General features: G+C 37.6%; 2 pseudogenes; both read left to right on the forward strand.

Moving 5' to 3' along the window:
- The first annotated feature begins 7641 nt into the window (after nucleotides 1–7641).
- Nucleotides 7642–7740, forward strand: LOC132315209 (small nucleolar RNA R71; annotated as a pseudogene).
- Nucleotides 7741–16610: 8870 nt separating this feature from the next.
- Nucleotides 16611–16709, forward strand: LOC132315447 (small nucleolar RNA R71; annotated as a pseudogene).
- Nucleotides 16710–16944: the final 235 nt, after the last annotated feature.

The raw sequence follows: 16944 nt of genomic DNA on the forward strand, positions 1-16944 counted from the left end.
CGGTACGTTTGCATATAGACGGATGCCTTTCAGATTATGTAATACGCCAGCAACATTCCAGAGGTGTATAATGTCTATCTTTTCGAACATAGTTAAAAAGTTTCTCGAAGTCTTTATGGATGACTTCTTTGTTGTTGGGTCTACATTCGAAAACTGTTTTCAAAATCTTTCCCTAGTGCTTCAGCATTGTAGGGAAACAAATCTTATTCTTAGTTGAGAGAAGAACCATTTTATGGTTTAAGAGGGTATTGTTTTAAGACATATCATTTCAAAGAGAGGTATTGAAGTTGATAGAGCTAAAGTAGATTTGATCTCTAAATTGCCTTATCTTACCTCCGTAAGGGGAGTGCGATCATTTCTTGGGCACGCCGGGTTCTATCGACTCTTCATTAAAGATTTTAGCAAAATTTCCTATCCTTTGTGTAATCTACTTGCAAAGGATGCTCCTTTTGTCTTTGATGAATCATGCCTTGAAGCTTTCCAAAAACTTCGCTCTCTTCTTTCTTCAGCTCCTATCATGAATCATCCGGATTGGGCTCTTCCATTTGAGATTATGTGTGACACATCTGATTATGCTATGGGTGTTGTCTTAGGACAATGAGTAGATAAACTTCCTCATGTTATCTACTATGCTAGTAAAACTCTTTCAGATGCACAGTTGAATTATACCACTACTGAAAAAGAGTTGCTTGTAGTTGTCTTTGCTTTGGACCAATTCAGATCATATCTATTAGGTTCTAAATTCGAAGTCTATTTTGATCATTCTACTTTGAAACATCTTATTTCTAAAAAGGAAACCAAACCCCGTTTGATTTGATGGATCCTCTTGTTTCAAGAGTTTGATTACGAAATCCGGGATAAGAAAGGGTCAGAGAATGTAATAGCTGACCATCTTTCTAGAATTCTGATTGAGGATACCTCAACTTCACTTCCAGTTTATGATTCCTTCCTGGATAAACAACTGTTTGAGGTTTCTCATAAGGATTTGCCTTAGTTTGCTGATATTGTGAATTACCTCGCAATAGGCAAAATTCCTTTGTCTTGGTCAAAGCAAGAAAATGATCGATTCTTCTCCAAAATTAGGACGTACTATTGGGAAGATCCTTAGCTATTCAAATACTGTGCTGATCAAATCATTCGTAGATGCGTTCCTGAGAGTTAGTTTCATAGTATTCTGACCTTGTGTCACAGCTTGGCATGTGGAGGTCATTTCAGTGCAAAAAGAACTGTAGCTAAAATTCTTCAGTGTGGTTTCTTTTGGCCTTCACTCTTTCGGGATGCATATTTATTCTATAGGTCATGCCTTAGATGTCAGCAGTTAGGATCGATTTCGCGATTTCTAGAAGAAATATGATGCCCTTAACTCCAATCTTAGTTATTGAGGTTTTTGATGTTTGGGGTATTGATTTCATAGGTCTTTTTGTTCTATCTAATCATAATAAATACATTCTTGTGGCTGTTGACTATGTGTCTAAATGGGTTGAAACAGTAGCTACTAAAACCGTCGATTACGCAGTTGTGGTTGAGTTTAATTGTAATCACCCGGTCTTTTTCCTCCTTTTTCATTTTCGGCGATTTTCTTTTTTCGTCTTTTTCCTATTTTGTCTTTTCCCTATTTCGTCTTTTTCCCATTTTTCGTTTTTCCTTGCATAACCTCACTTATTGTGCTCGGATTTGATTTTGGTTTTGCATGCATTTCTACTATTTGATTTCAATGACATTGGTATTTTTACTTTTCTTGAAAAGCATGCTAGATTACTACTTTTCTTGTAAAGGGCATGAATGCATACTTTAGTATAATTATTCATAACTTTTGGGGTTTTAGTGTAATTATGTAAAATAATTATTTTTCATTTTAGGGACCTTTTTGTAATTTATTTTAAAAGATATTTTGAAAAAGGACCATTTTGCAAATTTTGGAAAGTATGACAAGTGTCACACTCTCATGGAGCCATTTGTTGGCATTTGGGTGAAGAGATTTGGCACCATGACTTCTTGACATTTGGAGGGTGGAGATTCACCCACATGTTGGCCTAGGATTGGTACACTTGTTGTCTTAGATTGTTGACAAGTGTAGGCTTAAGATTAACCTAGGAAGGAGCATTAGATTAGTGACAAGTGTAGGTTCACCATTTAGTCTTGCATTGTGTGTGTCTGAGAAGTAGTGCAAGAACACATACTGAGTGGAGGATTTCTAGCCCTTCCACTCACCATTTTACACTTTACCTTCTTCATTTCATTATCTCTCTCATGAACCCTAACAAATCCACCATTGGAGGAAAGCTTAGTTCATAACTTCTCCCTTCAATTTGGCTCACTTCCTTTCACCTTAGAGTAAAAACCTTGGGAGAGAAAAGATTCCTCTCACTCTCCTCTTCAATAATCCTAAACTTATTTTACATTTAGAGCTTGGTTGCTTGGATTATAGAGATTCAATTCTCTATTGAGGTAGGGGTGGTAGTATGTTTATATTCTAAGTGTTTTATAGTCCTTGTGGTTTAATATATATTGTGTACATGCTTTTGATATGATAGTACTGCATATTATAGGAAAACCCTTACTTCTTAACTTAGGGTTTTTTGATTTAAGCATGTATGATATGTGTAAACCATGTGTAGAAGGATTATATAATCTAGCAGATACTAAATACTAGTAAATTCACATTTGGTAGTAATATAGAACTCTAGCAGAATTATTAGTGTTATATGCAATTCTTATTGACTTAAATTGCTATATTTTTGTGATAATAATTCTATATTCTTGTGAATTACAAATTATGATTAATTTATAAGCCTATTGCTAAATGTTGATAATTAGTATGTAAAGCTTGTTATTGAGGCATGACTTGAATTGATAAATTTGTGATATTGTATTGTGCATAATATCATGATGTGAAATTATCATTTGGTATGCCATTCTAGATTTGGAACCCTAAGACATGGTTTGTATGGTTTCAAAATACTTGTGCATGGAAGGTGGTTTGTATGCCTTATTATGTATATATAAGTTTTGAACTTGATATATATTTTGGAATCTCTTGGGACATTGTTACATGTGACATAGCTAAAGTTCGGCTTTAGTGCGGGAGGTATGAGTTCTCCCCAATTGAGATAGTGCGCACTAGGGTAGTTTTCCCAGCGGGTTAATGCCCGGAATAACCGTATTGATCTTGGTTAAGTCCGAGACATGATGTCCAAGTCTTCCATTACTTGTTTTCGCATTAAAATTCAAGTTGACAACCAATGCTTAATTGTAGATTGAAATTCTTGTTATTGGCGAATTGATGTTATTAATTACATTGATATTGATTTGTATTGCTAAAGAATCATTCAAGTTAGCTTAAGATGATCCCTTAGAACACCTTGAACATAGACGTTATGTGGAATGTTCCCTTGTATTCGTCTATATTAATCTTGCAATGATATTGAAACTTTAGGGTATACACATATGCTTCTCCTACGAGTAACATGATTACTCACCCTAGTGGTTTGGGTTATATTTTAGGTAAAGAGACTATGTTCATGGATGCTCATCATCCTTAGAAGCTTTTGAGCTTGTTGAAGCATTTTTGTATATTAACATGCAAGTGTTTAGCATGCTTAACTTTTGAAGTTATAATTTTGTATACCATGTATGTATGGTACTTTTGAGGATTTTGTAACCTCTTTGATGTGTAAGATGCTTAAGTAATTACTTTTGACATTAGAAGCTTGTATGTAAAGAGGCCAAGGGCCAAGTATGTCTACCTTGGTACTTAGACACTTTTGGTAACAAAGTTTTGCTTCAAATGTCTTCTAATCAAATTTTGAGGTTTGAGAAGTCAAAATCTTGTAAATGATGTGTATGGGGCCATGGGCCATTGTTTTATATTCATTTACTCATATCAAAGTTGTTGATATGTTCACATTCACTAAACTCATTGAAAATTAGTTTTGCACATCCATTTTGAACCATTTCATGAAGGGATTCAAGGTAGAAGTTAGACCTTAGCACCTTAGGCTATTAGCAGGTTCATCAGCAGCTTTTTGTGGTGTTTCGGTCGACCGATGGCAAATGGAATTGCCAATGAACAGTAAACATCACATTCCAGTAGCAACACACACATATATATATCTGAAAATATGCAAAGTATATACACGAAGCAACACACACATATATATATGGAAATACAGTGCTTCGAAGCTTCAAAAATGGTGGATTTGATCATCTAAGCATCCTAAATCAAATATATAGAACATGTATGCATTAAATCAAATCAAGCTTCAAAGTAAATCTCGGTTCTTACCTCAACCGAAGAGAAAATTGGAGATGAAGAGGGAGAGATGAAACCGAGATGAGAGAGAGAGATTCGGGAAGCTTGATGACACCGGAGGGCTTGCCGGAGAAGGGGAAGATGATGGTGCGCAGTAACGGCGACGAGAGGGGCTATGGTTTGAGAGAGGGTAAGATCAATCTAAATGATCGATCTTGAGAACCCTCGATTCTATTTTTAAAAACATTCCCGACAGAGTTTGATTGATCGAACTCAACTGCGATCGATCAAACTTTGATGAACTCTCTTCAAAGTATTTTGGGATTTTTGAAATTTTTGAAAATTGCAAAATGAAAATTAAAAATTGGGATTAAAGTTAAAAATTGGAAAATAAAATATTTTTGGTTGGTTTTTTTTTTTTTTTTAGGTAAATTAAATTGAATAAACACTAATAATTAAAAATTAAAATAGAATATTTTTGAATTTTTGAAAACTTTTTGAAAAATAAAATAAAATAAAATGAAATGCAAATGCAAATATTTTTGGATTTTTGGAAATTTGAAAAGTCAAAACAAAGTCAAAATAATGAAATGAAGACTGAGATCGATCGAAACAAGAGTTCGATCGATCAGATAGAGATTCAATTCTCTATAGGTTTTTGGCTCAGAAAATTGGCTAAGTGTTGGAACATGAGATCGATCGAACTTAGAAGTTGGATCGATCGAAGAACTTCCTGATCGATCTTGGAATGTTTCGATCGATCAGACAGAGAGCTGAAATATGTAGGTTGATACAGGCTTAAAATTTTTCCAAGTGTTGAGTCATGAGATCGATTGAACTTGGAAGTTGGATCGATTAAAGGTCTCTTGATCGATCTAAGAGTTAGTTCGAAAGATGAGATAGAGAGGTGATTTGGATGCAGGTTTCTGCAGGTCAAAAATTTTTCTAAGTGTTGGATGCAGAGAGGAGTTTGATGGATCGAACTCAAGTTTAAGATCGATCGAACTATGCAGAATGCTCAATAATGTCATGAAAGCTTATGCAATCCTCACCAAAGTTCCTTGAAATGCATATGAACCAAAAACAAGTATCTAGACTTCGCAAGAAATGAAATGAAAGATAGAAATGAGGGAGGAATAGGGTTTTCACACCCAACAAATGTTTTTGCTAGTCTTTAACATCTCTAGCAAAACATTGGGCTCTTTTAGCCCGGATCAAAGATCTTATAATGCATCCCCTCCTTGTTGGGGTGATAGATGCTTTGAACTCCACCCAACAAATGGTTCTTTGAAGAACTTGTTGGATTAAGATTAAAAGAAATCTTTGGTCCCTTATCTATGCAATTACAACCTTTGGGCTTCCATGCCCTTTCAAAGCAAGAGTTTGAAATAAGATTTTTAGAATGCAAGGTTGAAGATGATCCTTTGGAAGTTTTGGTTTTACACAAAAGCTCATTTCCTTGACATTGAAGATCATGACATTCATCTACAACATTAACCTCTCCTTCATATTTGTCAAATGAATTAGGTATGGGATTAAAGATATTCAACTTCACCTTCATGCGGCCAAATGAGATCTTTATTATCCCAGTCCTACAATTGATGTTGGCATTAGCGGTTGCCAAGAAAGGATGACCAAGGATAACGGGAATTTGGCTTTTACGATTGGAAATCGGTTCATTGTCTATGACAACGAAATCAACCGGGAAGAATAATTTATCAATCTTTATCAAAACATCCTCAATTATACCCCTAGGCTTCTTAATGGATCAGTCGACAGGTTACAAAACTATCGACGTCGGTTTCAATTCACCTAGGCCCAATTTGACATAAACCGAGTATGGAAAAAGGTTAACACTTGCTCCTAAGTCAAGAAGCGCCCAATTAATGATATGATCACAAATAATGCATGATGTAGTGGGTGAACCGGGGTCCTTAAACTTTGGAAGAGTGTTATGTTGCAAAATTGAGCTTACTTGCTCGGTCAAAACCACTTTTCTTAGTGTTTGGCTCTTGTTCTTCCGCTTTTAGGTGCACAAGTCTTTCAATTATTTGGCATAAGTCGGAATTTGCTTGATTGCATCCAATAATGGAAGATTAACTTTCACTTGCCTAAACATTTCCATGATTTCATTGGTTTTTCCCTTTTGCTTGTCTTTTGAATTGGATCCTTTTAAGGCATCCGAAAATGGAACCTTTTGTTTAAACACTTTTTCAAAATTTTCTTTTAAACTCTCTTCTACACAAGAAGTTTTTAAAACATTTTTTAACAAAACCTTTTCAACATCATTTTTCAAAATTTCTTTTTCAAACACATCTTTCAAAACTTTCTCATTTACAAGATCATATATATGCAATGAAGGAGGAATGGGATGTGAAACGGGATGGGTGACAACTTGAGGTTGCACCGGTTCACTCTCTTCATTGGACATTCCAACTTGATTGTCCACAATCCTACCACTCCGCAAGGTAGTCACCGCATTAACATGTTCAATGGTGTGGCCTTCCGATGAGGAATGGGTTTCCACAACACATTGTTGCTTAGGTGTGGCATTTATAGGCATCTTTCCTTTCTCTCTTGCATTGAGAATGCTTGCTATTTGCCCTACTTGGGTTTCTAGCTTCGCAATAGATTGAGAGTGAGAATGAAGCAATTAAGTGTTAGCCTCTAAAGTGCCCAAAGTATTCAAAACTTTTTCTTCAAAGGAGGGACTTCTAGTATTACCTTGGGAATAAGATTGGTTGGGAAAATGAGAATTAGCAAATTGATTCCCTTGTGATTGATAAGGTCTGTAACCTTGGGATCCTTGGTTTTGAACTGGAGGTGGAATGTACTTCCCTTGAAAACCGCCTTGGAAAGGGTTTGAGCCCTCTCCTTGGTTTTTCCAAGAGAAGTTCGGATGATTCCTCCAACTTGGATTATAATGAGTACCATAAGGATTGTTCCGTTGGTTCACAAAAGCCACATTGACTTGTTCATTAGGTTCACTTTGCACTTGTCCGTGAGGACAATGAGAAGTAGAATGAAGAACACTAGAACAAGTCATACATGTTTCATTTGATGCACGATGAGAATGGTTAGGAAAGGAAGATACTTGGTTCGCCGAGTTTTGGTTAATCAAAAATTGATCAAACCTTTAAGATAAAGACTTCATTTCGGCGGCTATTTTATTTGAATGGTCGACTTGATATAAGCCAACACTCTTCCTACCTTGTGAATTTCTACCATTCTTGGATGATAGTGTTCTATGCAAAGAATTTTCACTCATGCTCTAATAAAGACGCCACATGTCATCCTCAATGTATGAGCCACCCATGGAAGCATCAACCATACCCTTATAGTTGTTCGATAAGCTCTCAAAGAAGTATTGAGCTAATTGCCATTTGGGCATGTCATGATGTGGACACTTACTAAGCAATTCATTGAAGCGTTCCCATGCCTCATGAAACATTTCTCCATCTCCATGTGAAAATTCTCGAATTGAGGTTCTCATGGCATTGGTCTTAGAAACCGGAGAGTACTTCTTCAAGAACTCTTGTTGCATTTCTGCCCATGAAGTGATTGAAAAAGGCCTAAGATTGTTAAACCAATACTTTGCCTTGTCTTTTAAGGTGAATGGAAAAATTTTGAGTCTTAAAACCTCTTCCGGCATGTCCGTATATTTTACGGTGGAACATACTTCAAGAAACTCATCCAAATGCTTGTAAGGTTCTTCACTTGGAAGTCCATGATAGTTAGGAAGCATTTGAATGGTTTGTGGCTTAATTTCATAATGATGTGCTTTAAATGGAGGCAGTTGGATGCATGTAGGTGCATTATACTCATTAGGCACATAATGGTCTCTTAAAGTAAGAGGTGGATCAGCTACTTGAGGTGCAACATGAACACCTTGATTTTGAATTCCTTGATTATTGATGGGAGGTTGTGGAGTATACATTGGCCTTGGCATTCCATATAGAACTTGACCTTGTTGTTGTGGTGGTTGGTGAATGAATGGCCTAGGCATACCTAATGGTACTTGTATGTTCTCATTGTGCACATTGGGATGAAGGATACCTTGTTGGTCTATGTGACCAAGGTCTTCAACATGATTATCATTATAGTCATCCATTGATAGATTGGCTCTATTTGAACTTCCTCTTCCCCTAGGATTTCTAACGATAGATTCAAGATACAAATCAAGAGGGATAAGAGTTGGCCTTAATGAACGATGCCCATGCATGTACAATGCAAAACACAACAAACACAAAGAATGACAAACACTATGCCTTCACAATAATGCAATTAGACTTTTTCCACAAACACTTAATTCATACTCCAATGCTTTAACAACAATGATGCAAGACAATTAAAAACAAGCCTCCACGCGGGCCAACCATTTAACTAAGGGATTGAGTAAAGAAAGTCTCATAAAGGTCCTTTAGCACTTCAACTCCAAATTTAAAGCTTAGCTTAGCAAATTTTTTTAGCTTTTGCTTTCTTTGCTTGCTTGAATTCTTGATGGCTCCTTTACTTGCTTCCTCTCCAACAATGCACCTAGTCAAGTAATCAATACAATAAATAACCAACAAGAAAAATAAAAAAAATAAAGTACAGACACGATCAAAAGAGTACTAATCCTAATCAATTCCACAAATCCGACATTGCCAAATCTAATTAATCAATCCCGGCAACGGTGCCAAAATTTGAACCGTTCCTTCACGCAAAATTGATGTAGTGAATGTGCGGTTCAATAAAAGCCTTTTGGGTCAAGTTTAAATTTATAAAAACCACTACCAACACTACTACTAAAGTAGCAAGAGTGAGTAGGGATCGTCCCAAGCGATTGTGAGGATTGAGCAATGTCGTGGAATTGCTATTAGGGCTAGTAGGTCGAGTGATCAAACAATTGGATGGTTGGTTGATTAAAGAGCAACTAAATTAAACTAAGTAATAGCAAAGAATGCAATTAAGAGTAAATAAGAGAGAGAGATCTTTGGGTTTAGAGATCACCACCAAGCAATGCATTTCTATATCATTGACAAGTGATTAATGAGGGCAAATGGTGTGTTGCAATATTGGTGTGTGTGTGTTTGGTTGATTCAACAAGCAAGGATGACTAATTAAGCATGTATTATCTAAACATCATGTAAAAGGCACAATATATCTAAGCAATGAAGCATATATTGTCTAAACAAAGGCACAATAGATCAAAACAAGTCATTAATCCTTTCATTAAGCTCATAATCCAAATACAACACAAGGATAGAGACATATGCTACTTGCATTCAAAATCTTGGATCATCAAACAACAAGCGTAGATTGTCCTCCCATTTACCACTACACTACAACTACACTACATCTACACTACATCTATACTACTAGCATGAAAATAAACTAGGGGAGAGGCACAATCCATCAAGAGATAAGTATGAACCATCAAAAGAATCACAAAAGCATTCCTTTAAGCACTATGTTTTGACAATCTCCAAATCTATAGCATCAATACACATAGACATGCATCAATAACACAAAATCTAGAGACAAGCACATGAACATCTATTCTAGCATACATAGACATATGGATAGAATGAAATGATCAATTAGAAGCATTAAACCACATAAATCATTGAATAAACAAGATCTATATATATCAAAGTGTCAAAACATCAATTACAACACTAATCCCTCAATAATACACAAGATTAAGATATAGAAAGCATGCTTGGGGCTAACTCTAGCCCCAAGAGGATGTCTAGCCACTCATGGTGATGTTGCTCCAACCTTCAAGGGTTAACTCCATGGTTGAAATCTGCTCCTTGTTGATGAAGAACTCCAATGGTGTCTCTAGCCTCCTCCTCCTCTAAGCTTGCTCTCCAAGAGATGATATGAAAATAATGTTGGCCCCCTTTGTAAAAAGTAATCCTTATCCTTATATAGGTAGGTCAAAATGACACCCAAAATGAGCTGGGGTCGTGCACACAATATTCCCTAATAATTGGATAAAGGACAATTTTCAATGAGATGGAATTTTAACTTTTTCGCACTGGAGGAAGTTCGATCGATCGAACCTTAGACTTGGATTGATCGAACTAGCTGAGATCTATCGAACTTAGGCTGGATCGATCCAACTAGTTGAGCTTTTTAGGAAAAGACAAATCTGAGATATTTTGGAGAGATATTTATGGGAAAAGGACAAAAGTTGTTAGTGGGTGGTATAGCTGTGGATAGGATCAATCATTTGAATAAGGACAAAAGTGTTCGATCGATCGAAGGATGGTGTTGGATTGATCGAACTTTTAGGACTTTATGCTTTTGGGTCTAAGCTTGGATCTATCTTGAAGTGCTGAGATCAATCATTGTTGAACTTGGATCGATCGAACTTTGCTGCTTCCCACCTTTGGCTTCATTTGCTTCCGTCTTTCTCCACTTTGCTCCTTTCTTTGTTTAATCCCAGAATTTCTTCAATTAAGCTCTTATTTGGCTGAGTTAGCTTATTTTTGGGATAAGTGCCTGAAAATGGAAATAATGCAAAATCAATCTAAAATGGTAAAGTAAGATAGATAAAGGTACTAGAATGCTTAAGCTTAAGGGGTTTAAATACGCACTTTTCAGCGCTCATCATACCCCCAAACTTAATTATTGCTAGTCCCTAGTAATGAACTAGAAAGTAAAGAAATGAAAAGAACAACTATACAACTATGAACTAGAAAATAATAAATGGATAACGCCACTTTCGTAGGGAACACGATTGCACTTAGCATGTGCAACAAGCCTTTTAAACCCCTAGGTTAGCCCTAGTGGATGAGTGAAGTCTCGTGAAGGTTTCTAGAAATGGTACCCACAAACATTAAGCTCATTCTTTCAAAAGAGGCACCAATATTGCAAACAAGCATTGGGAGAAAACTACCTCAAGTATGCAATTTTTCAACCATTTCCAAGCAATCTCCCAAAATCTCAACATTAAGTAAACAAATATGGTCCTCCACACATCAAGAAAATGATCATGTAAATCAAAACAACTCTAGAATCCTTTTGAGTGGACCGGTATAAAATGTATTGCTATCTTAGCCAACTAAAGAATTAATCACATTCTTATCCTCAAACTAGCACACAAATCTAGTACCGATCATCAAGATAAAAAGTGGACCTTTTATTTTAGCTTTATTGTTCTAGGTGCGCTTATTCTTTTCACTCGGATTTTTTTTTTTTTTTTTTTTTTTTTTTTTTTTTTTGTAGGATCAAAGATGGAAGTATGGTGTAATGTGTTGATCTATTAAGCTTTCTAGTGATTCATGAGATCGAGCGTTAGGTCAATGACTCCCAAACTAGACGGCTTTAGGGCATTAGGCATTCAAATACCCTTACGAACTTACAAGCTCAAATCAACTAGGCTACAAATCAAGACAACAACCATCTAATCATTTCCCACTTCTCACCTTTTGGGAGTAGTCCTCACTTTTTTTTATTACTTTTGCAACTTCTTTTTTTTTTTTTTTTTTTTTTTTTTGAATAAACAAGTTCAATTGTTAACCTAAAGTTTGGGCCCTCCACCTTTCGGTGCAAGAAGTTTAGTGCTTGATGAGGCTAAAATCCCGGCTACTTAGTGAAAAGGGGTTGTTATCCACCTTTATCAAGAATGAAAGCTTTCAATGCACTAATAGCTCAATTGGGATATAACCAATTCAATAATTAACAAAGCATGTACGCCACAAATGAATGCTAGTGTGCGCCTGTGCTAGTATAGAATTCTAGAGTGAATCTCAAAACAATTACAAAATCGGGATGATGTGGACCACAAATGCAAGCAAGATATCAATCTTTCAAAAAATTTACTCCTAAATGGCATCCACAAGGCATACAAGGAGTATTGGACTCTCAAGTCAAGAAATTTTTTAATTTAAAGCAATATAGTCCTCAAAAGATCAAAATCATAGCTAGATATGGACCAATCATAGAAATATCCCTCAAATACACAAGTCATGCTCAAAATTTTTAATTTAAAACTAACACTGTAAAGCACCATTCCCCCCAAACTTAAATGGCACAATATCCTCAATGTGCAAGAGAACAAAGGAAAGAGTATACCAGTGCAACTAAGCAAGAATGATCGGGACTAAAGTATCCGAAGTGGGTGGCATGGCCCCCCCAAACTTAGGATGAACTGCGGTCCTGAAAATTGGCACTTGGATAAACTTATCAGATAACAAAATGGGATAATCAGTGCACAGTGGACATGCAAGTGTAAATGGCATAAACAGATAAATAAATGAGAGAGGTATGAGGGTGGTCCTGAAAATTGGGTAGCACTCTCTCACTGAAGTCACTGTGATGCACCTGATGGAGTCAAACATACAGATCTGAGAATATAATTTATGACATCCATAACAAAAATAGATATATATAAAATAGATAAAGTGCAGGTACAACAAAAATATCAAAGCCGACAGACCGGCTGTAAAAATAATAATGTACAATGACAATAGTAAAGTGTCAAAAGGAGAGAGGGATCATGAGATAGAAAGGACTGGGAGCTCAGGAGGATGAGGTAGGATGGGTAGGTCTGGCTCCGCGGATGTCTCTGGATAGATCTCTGAACATGGTTGCGACATACGTGCGAAAGGCAACAAAATCAGCTCTGTAGGCTGTGAGATCGGCTCGGATGGCAACAACAGTATCCTCAAGCGTCTGCAGACGTACTCCAAAGCCGGGGGTCATATCTAGAGTCTCAAACATAGATGAATCAAAGGAAAGCTCCTAAGTCTGCTCCTGCTCATGAATGGGCGACCTGGCTGGAGAGTCCTGCTCTGCGTCATCTGCAGGGCGCTCTAAGTCTATGTCTAAATGCCGGTGCTAGTGCCTCTTCCTGGGCCTGTACCTGTGCCTCCTTTAGCTCCAACTCTGCTGCAGCCAGTACCACATGGTCCTGCAGCCTTGTAATAATGGAGCGGTAGCTCTTGTTCCAGTCCTTCCTGAAGAAGTGATAGGAACCTCTCTCGGGGTGCTCCCGAGGATGGATGGGGTAGCGCTGATCGATAAGAATCTAGGTGATGAGGTGGCTGAAAGGAAAAGACTTATCCTATCCAGGCATCTCCTTACTGATGTACTCATCATACAGCTTCCTCATCACGCTCTAGATGAGCACGGGAATGGACACCTTGTGCCCGGTGTAGAAAGAGTAAAGGGTTGTCAGATAATCGCCCCTTCTCTGAATCTTGTGCCCCGCCATGTATATATTCCGATAGAGAACGAAATCAGTGAACCATAGGTCGTCGAGAAGAAATTTTCGAGTGACAAAGGTCTCGCCACTGGCATGGTGACCTGTGAGGAAAACTGCCATGTCGGCATAGGAAGGCCTGAATAGCCTCGGATATGTGTCCTGAAGCTTTGGAGGACATCTATGTGGACAGCGGCAAAAGCGGGCTAAAGAGTCCACTGTGATGGTGATCAGATGGCCATCGACAGAAGTGACCATCTCGGCTATGGTACGTGGCGATGGTCGGAGGTTCTAGTAGAACAATCGAACTAGCCGTGGGTAAACCGGCTCTGTAAAGGGGGCAAGAATAGCGGCTAAGCCCCTCTGAATAATATCATGGTAGGCGAATCGGGTCAGCAACAATCTAGAAAAGAAGGCTGTGTCAAACTCAGACTCATGGTCAAGCGTCATGCGTGTATATCGAAGCGTGGGCCTATCATGCCCCAGATGAACTGGCTGAGCAAGCTGAGGTGGTATATGTGAATGCTCAACTCCAGTCTGCGGTGGAAATGGTGATGGAGTGAAAGCAGGACGAGCCGTAGAGCCGTTGAGTCATGAGATCGATCAAACTTGGAAGTTGGATCGATCGAATGTCTCTTGATTGATCTAAGAGTTAGTTCGAACGATGGGACAGAGAGGTGATTTGGATGTAGGTTTCTACAGGTCGAAAAATTTTCTAAGTGTTGGATGCAGAGAGGAGTTCGATCGATCAAACTCAAGTTTGAGATCGATCGAACTATGTAGAATGCTCAATAATGTCATGAAAGCTTATACAATCCTAACCAAAGTTCCTTGAAATGCATATGAACCAAAAACAAGTATCTAAACTTCGCAAGAAATGAAATGAAAGATAGAAATGAGGGAAGAATAGGGTTTTGACACCCTACGAATGTTTTTGCTAGTCTTTAACATCTCTAGCAAGACATTGGGCTCTTTTAGCCCGGATCAAATATCTTATAATGCATCCCCTCCTTGTTGGGGTGATAGATGCTTTGAACTCCACCCAACAAATGGTTCTTTGAAGAACTTGTTGGATTAAGCTCAAAAGAAATCTTTGGTCCCTTGTCGATGCAATTACAACCTTTAGGCTTCCATGCCCTTTCAAAGCAAGAGTTTGAAATAAGATTTTTAGAATGCAAGGTTGAAGATGATCCTTTGGAAGTTTTGGTTTTACACAAAAGCACATTTCCTTAACATTGAAGATCATGACATTCTTCTACAACATTAACCTCTCCTTCATATTTGTCAAATGAATTAGGTGTGGGATTAAAGATATTCAACTTCACCTTTATACGGCCAAATGAGATCTTCATTATCCCCATCCTACAATTGATGTTGGCATTAGCGGTTGCCAAGAAAGGACGGCCAAGAATAACGGGAATTTGGCTCTTACGATTGGAAACCGGTTCCGTGTCTATGACAACGAAATCAACCGGGAAGAATAATTTATCAATCTTTATCAAAACATCCTCAATTATACCCCTAGGCTTCTTAATGGATCGGTTGACAAGTTATAAAACTATCGACGTCGGTTTCAATTCACCTAGGCCCAATTTGACATAAACCGAGTATAGAAAAAGGTTAACACTTGCTCCTAAGTCAAGAAGCGCCCGATTAATGATATGATCACCAATAATGCATGATGTAGTGGGTGAACTGGGGTCCTTAAACGTTGGAAGAGTGTTATGTTGCAAAATTGAGCTTACTTACTCGGTCAAAACAACTTTTCTTGGTGCTTGGCTCTTGTTCTTCCGCTTTTGGGTGCACAAGTATTATGTGGCATAAGCCAGAATTTGCTTGATTGCATCCAATAGTGGAAGATTAACTTTCACTTGCCTAAACATTTCCATGATTTCATTGGTTTTTGCCTTTTGCTTGTCTTTTGAATTGGATCCTTTTAAGGCATCTGAAAATGGAACCTTTGGTTCAAACACTTTTTCAAAATTTTCTTTTGAACTCTCTTCAACACAAGAAGTTTTCAAATCATTTTTCAACGAAACCTTTTCAACATCATTTTTCAAAATTTCTTTTTCAAACACATCTTTCAAAACTTTCTCATTTACAAGATCATGTATATGCAATGAAGGAGGAATGGGATGTGAAACGGGACGTGTGACAACTTGAGGTTGCACCGGTTCACTTTCTTCATTGGACATTCCAACTTGATTATCCACAATCCTACCACTCCGTAAGGTAGTCACCGCATCAACATGTTCAATGGTGTGGCCTTCTGATGAGGAATGGGTTTCCACAACACATTGTTGCTTAGGTGTGGCATTTATAGGCATCTTTCCCTTCTCTCTTGCATTGAGAGTGCTTGCTATTTGCCCTACTTAGGTTTCTAGCTTCGCAATAGATTCAGAGTGAGTATGAAACAATTGAGTGTTAGCCTCTAAAGTGCCCAAAGTATTCAAAACTTTTTCTTCAAATGCGGGACTTCTAGTATTACCTTTGGAATAAGATTGGTTGAGAAAATGAGAATTAGCAAATTGATTCCCTTGTGATTGATAAGGTCTATAACCTTGGGATCCTTGGTTTTGAACTGGAGGTGGAATGTACTTCCCTTGAAAACTGCCTTGGGAAGGGTTTGAACCCTCTCCTTGGTTTTTCCAAGAGAAATTCGGATAATTCCTCCAACTTGGATTATAATGAGTACCATAAGGATTGTTCCCTTGGTTCACAAAAGCCGCATTGACTTGTTCATTAGGTTCACTTTGCACTTGTCCGTGAGGACAATGAGAAGTAGAATGAAGAACACTAGAATAAGTCATACATGTTTCATTTGATGCACGATGAGAATGGTTAGGGAAGGAAGATACTTGGTTCACCGAGTTTTGGTTAATCAAAAATTGATCAAACCTTTGAGATAAAGACTTCATTTCGGTGGCTATTTCATTTGAATGGTCGACTTGATATAAGCCAACACTCTTCCTACCGTATAAATTTCTACCATTCTTGGATGATAGTGTTCTATGCAAAGAATTTTTACTCATGCTCTAATAAAGACGCCACACATCATCCTCATGCCTATCAATGTATGAGCCACCCATGGAAGCATCAACCATACCCTTATAGTTGTCCGGTAAGCTCTCAAAGAAGTATTGAACTAATTGCCATTTGTGCATGTCATGATGTGGACACTTTCTATGCAATTCATTGAAGCGTTCCCATGCCTCATGAAACGTTTCTCCATCTCCATATGAAAGTTCTCGAATTGAGGTTCTCATGGCATTGGTCTTAGAAACCAGATAGTACTTCTTCAAAAACTCTTGTTGCATTTCTGCCCAAGAAGTGATTGAAAAAGACCTAAGATTGTTAAACCAATACTTTGCCTTGTCTTTTAAGCTGAATGGAAAAAGTTTGAGTCTTAAAACCTTTTCCGGCAAGTCCGTATATTTTACGGTGGAACATACTTTAAGAAACTCATCCAAATACTTGTAAGGTTCTTCACTTGGAA

This window comes from Cornus florida, unplaced genomic scaffold (genome assembly GCF_030987335.1).
Source record: "Cornus florida cultivar Cherokee Brave unplaced genomic scaffold, ASM3098733v1 CherokeeBrave_3.0.0_Hap2_Chr06, whole genome shotgun sequence".
Taxonomy (NCBI): Eukaryota; Viridiplantae; Streptophyta; class Magnoliopsida; order Cornales; family Cornaceae; genus Cornus; species Cornus florida.